Source organism: Oratosquilla oratoria, chromosome 9 (assembly GCF_046742065.1).
Source record: "Oratosquilla oratoria isolate Oo_2021 chromosome 9, ASM4674206v1, whole genome shotgun sequence".
In the NCBI taxonomy this organism is placed as follows: Eukaryota; Metazoa; Arthropoda; class Malacostraca; order Stomatopoda; family Squillidae; genus Oratosquilla; species Oratosquilla oratoria.
The window spans coordinates 6,350,995-6,355,540 of NC_134785.1; the positions used below are offsets into that span (position 1 = coordinate 6,350,995).

Genomic DNA, 4,546 nt, shown 5'->3' on the forward strand with positions numbered 1-4,546 from the left:
TAGATAAGCTAATGCACTTTTGATTTTTTATCTAATTTCATATACGTTATATAATTAAACACGCACGACATATTCTTGGTTATTGTAATAATGTAATATAGACATCATCCTATCTAATCTATTATTACGATGAAAATAAAATGAGAAAGATGTGGTATATGTGTTTTTTTTTTTTTTTTTTTATTGCGCAGGGGTTCCTTGAGACATGCAATTTATTTTAAAGGTTACGAAAGGGTAAAATGGTTGAGAAACGCTGTTCTAGAGGATAGATATACAGATATATTTTACGTGTGTTGTTTGCTCCTCCTTCTTTCTCGTCTCCTCCTTCTTTCTCGTCTCCTCGGTTGTTATTAGAATTATTTTTACTAATTTCTGCAGCTTCTATAACTTTTCTCATTTTCTTGTTGAGTCCTTGGTGTAATATTTCTATGTTTTTCCAATTTGGTAGGTGTCCTGTTTTGTCTATGTGTGTTACAAGTGAGTTGCTGGTTCTGTGTGATCTAACGTCGTTTTTGTGTTGTTGTGTCCGTTTTGTGATTCCTTGTCCACTCTTTCTATAGTATGATCACACCATGTACAGGGTATTTTGTACACAATGCTATTTCAATTTAGTCTGTTATTTTGTTTGATAGACGTCATATTAATCATAATACCCAAAACCACAAACATCGAAAACAAAGTCTGATTACTAAATAATGAATACGAAAAGATCAAGTTCACATTAGAACAACAAAAAGGGTGCTTACAATCTTTAGACATAAGAATACTACTCAGAGATGTCACCTTTGTTACAACAATGAATGAATTTGAGGCTTGGAATGCTTTCTCTGATGTAATAAAGAATTTCCTTGGAAACAGGAAAGCTGACAACTATAAAGAGATTGTGGAGGAACTGCTTCTGAGTTTTCAATCACTTGGATGTAAAATGAGCATCAAGTTGCACTACTTACACAGTCATTTGAGTAATTTTCCCGAGAACCTGGGTGATGTCAGTGAAGAACAAGGTGAACGCTTTCATCAAGACATTAAAATTATGGAAGAACGCTACCAAGGCAGATGGGACTGCAATATGATGGCCGACTACTGTTGGAGCTTGAAGAGGGATGTTCCAGATGTTGTGCATGACAGAATGTCGAAAAAAGGAAGTTCATGTAGCTGTAACTTAATCATAAACAATAAATATTTTGTACATCTTTGCATCTAATTCTTTCACTATAACCACAAAGTTGCCAAATTGCCAATTCAAGTAGATATATAATATATCTTGAAAACCTGATGTGATGGACAAAAACTGATTCCATATTTGGTTTCAGCACACAAACATTAACTAGAATTTGGTCGAAAACTTCATCCCAGAAAAATTGTGTTTACAAGTGTTATTAAATCAGGTATAATCATTGGATTCTTCCTACGCGTAGAATATATAGAAGACGAAATAAGACACATAGTTTCAATATTTAAAAAATTAAAATATCCTAACAAATTAATTATACAGTCAAAAACGAAAGCACAAGAAATAATGGAAAGGGCAACAGGAAGCAAAAAAAAAAAAAAATAAATAAATAAATAAATAAAATAAAATAAATAAAATAAATAAATAAAATGAATAAATAAAAATTATAATAAAAGTAATGATAATAAGAATAATATATTAGTAATCCCAAACTCTACAGCAGTCACAAAATTAAGAAAATATATAGAACAAAAGATATTAAAATAATTACAAACTGAGGACAAAGAATAGGAAAAATAAACAAAAAAACATTAAAAAAATGAAAATAGCATTGTGTACAAAATCCTCTGTACAAGGTGTGATCAATCATACTATAGAGTGGACTAGGAATCACAAAATGGACACAACAATATATAAACGACGTTAGATCACACAGAACTAGCAACTCACTTGTAACACACATAGACAAAACAGGACATCTACCAAATTGGAAAAACATAGAAATATTACACCAAGGGCTCAACAAGATAAAGAGAAAAGTTATAGAAGCTGCCGAAATTCGTAAAAGTAATTCTAATAACAACCGAGGAGCATTTATCACATGGTCTCTCCCAGCGACATCACTGGCAATCAACGATTGGAGGAGACGAAAAGAAAGAGGAGGAAACAACACACGTAAAATATAGTTAAGTGTGTATCTATCCTCTAGAATGATGTAGTAACTTGAAAAAGACCAGAGTGTCGACATGTCGGTAATAAAACTCAAAGTTATTCTCCTCGTGTTATGGTTTCCTCTTTGACCTAAAAAAAAAAAAAAAAAAAAAAAAAAATATATATATATATATATATATATATATATACATATATATATATGTATACATATATATATATATATATATATATATATATATATATATATATAATTGCTGATTGGATAAAGGTGTTATACAATGTATAACACCTTTATCCAATCAGAATATATTTCATTTATTTATCTATCTTAATATTGTGACAGAAAATTTTGTTCTAAAATAAAACTCCGCTAAATTTGAGCAAAAATCATAAGGTTTGGAAACACACGGGGACCCAATGGGTTTGTGCAGGTGTGGCCCAAGTGGTGAGAGTAAACAGTGCCACCAAGGAGTGCCAAAGAGGGCGGGCCATGGCGCCCAAGGAGTCTTCGACCCAGGGACAACAGAGTTTTTCTGGTGTTTACAGACAGTCCCTTGGCCCTGAGTTTTATTTTTTTCACCTTCCTCTTCTTCTTGTTCTTCGTCTTCTACTTCCTCTACTTCTACTAATACTCTCTCTTCTTCTTTTTCTTTCTTTTTTATCTTCTCGTTTTCCCTCTTCTTCTTCTTCCTCTTCTTTTTCTTCTTTTTCTTCTTTTTCATTTTTTCCTTCTACTACTCTCTCTTCTTCTTTTTCTTTCTTTTTTATCTTCTCGTTGTCCCTCTTCTTCTTCCTCCTCTTCTTTTTCTTCTTTTTCTTCTTTTTCATTTTCTCCTTCTTCTCCTCCTCCTCCTCCTACTCCTTCTTCTTCTTCTTCTTCTTCTTCTCGTTCTTCTTCTTCCTGTTCTTCTTCTTCTTCTCGTTATTCTTCTTTTTCTTCTTCTTCCTCTCGTTCTTCTTCTTCTTCTCGTTCTCCTTTTCCTCCCCCTCCTCCTCCTATTTCTTCTTCCTCCTCTTCTTCTTCGTCTTCTTTTTCATTTTCTCTTTCTTCTACTCCTTGTTCTTCCTCCTCCTCCTCCTCGTCTTCTTCTTCTTCTTCATTTTCTCCTTCTCCTCCTTCTTCTTCTTCCTCTTCTTCTCGTTCTCCTTCTCCTCCTCCTTATCCTTCTTTTTTTCTTCCTCCTCCTCCTCTTCTTCTTCTTCTTCTTCTTCTTTTTCATTTTCTCTTTCTTCTACTCCTTCTTCTTCTTCCTCTTCTTCTTTTCGTTCTCCTTCTCCTCATCCATCTTTTTCTTCTTCTTCCTCCTCCTCCTCTTCTTCTTCTTCTTCATTTTCTCTTTCCTCTCCTCCTCCTTCTTCTTCTCGTTCTCCTTCTCCTCCTCCTTATCCTTCTTTTTCTTCTTTCTCCTCTTCCTCTTCTTCTTCTTTTTTGTTTTCTCTTTCTTCTACTCCTTCTTCTTCCTCCTTTTCTTCTTCTCGTTCTCCTTCTCCTCATCCTTCCTTTTTCTTTTTCTTCTTCTTCTTATTCATTTTCTTCTTCTTCGTCTTCTTTTTCTTTTTCATATTCTCTTTCTTCTCCTCCCCCCTCTTCTTCTTTCTCTTCTTCTCATTCTCGTTCTCCTCCTCCTCATCTTTCTTTTCCTTCTTCCTCCTTTTCCTCTTCTTCTTCTTCTTTTTCTTCATTTTCTCTTTCTTCTACTCCTTCTTCTTCTTCTTCTTCCTCTTCTTCTTCTCGTTCTCCTTCTCCTCATTCTTCTTCTTCTTCTTCTTCTTCTTCTTCTTCTTCTTCTTCTTCTTCTTCTTCTTCTTCTTCTTCTTCTTCTTCTTCTTCTTCTTCTTCTTCTTCTTCTTCTTTCTTTTTCTTCTTCTTCGTCTTCTTCTTCTTCTTCTTTTTCTATTTTCTTCTTTTTACGAATTGAATATTTTTTCTTTATTCTTTTATGTCGCGTTTTGGTGTTCATCAAACAGAAGCTTTTTCGTGGTGTGTTTCCGTTTGTCTGTTTATTGTCATGATGATGAAAAATGGATATCCTGTTGGTTTGTACATTGTCTGTTTCCCTCCTGATGGTTTGCTGAAAAATAAGAAATATATTGAGGTTGCTCTCTTTTCCAAAATCCCCCTTTTTTCTCTTTTTCGTTTGGTGATATACTGTATATATTTTTTTTCTCTCTCTTTCTCTCCTATTCGAGTAGTGTAGAGCGTCGCTACTGGCGGCGGAGGTTGAGGTGTCGGTGGTTCGAACCCTGCCCCCAGCTTGTTGGACCAAAGGCATGGTTCACGTTAAATCGAATCATGACCCAGTAGGGACATCTCCATATATGTTTAAGGTACTATCATAGTTCCATCTAGTAAAGTATCCTAGAAAAGTCTTTGTTTCTTTCTATTCATTAAAAGCAATTGCCTCCTCGTCCAAAGTTACC

General features: G+C 34.2%; 1 protein-coding gene across 1 annotated transcript in view; it reads left to right on the plus strand.

Annotated features, from left to right (window-relative positions):
• Pis (phosphatidylinositol synthase) overlaps window positions 1-1,209 on the plus strand; it is a 73,474-nt gene extending 72,265 nt beyond the window's left edge. Inside the window, exon 9 of the transcript XR_012966687.1 lies at window positions 859-1,209. The gene's annotated coding sequence lies outside the window, so the exon portion shown is untranslated. The remainder of the gene's footprint in view (window positions 1-858) is intronic.
• Window positions 1,210-4,546: the final 3,337 nt, after the last annotated feature.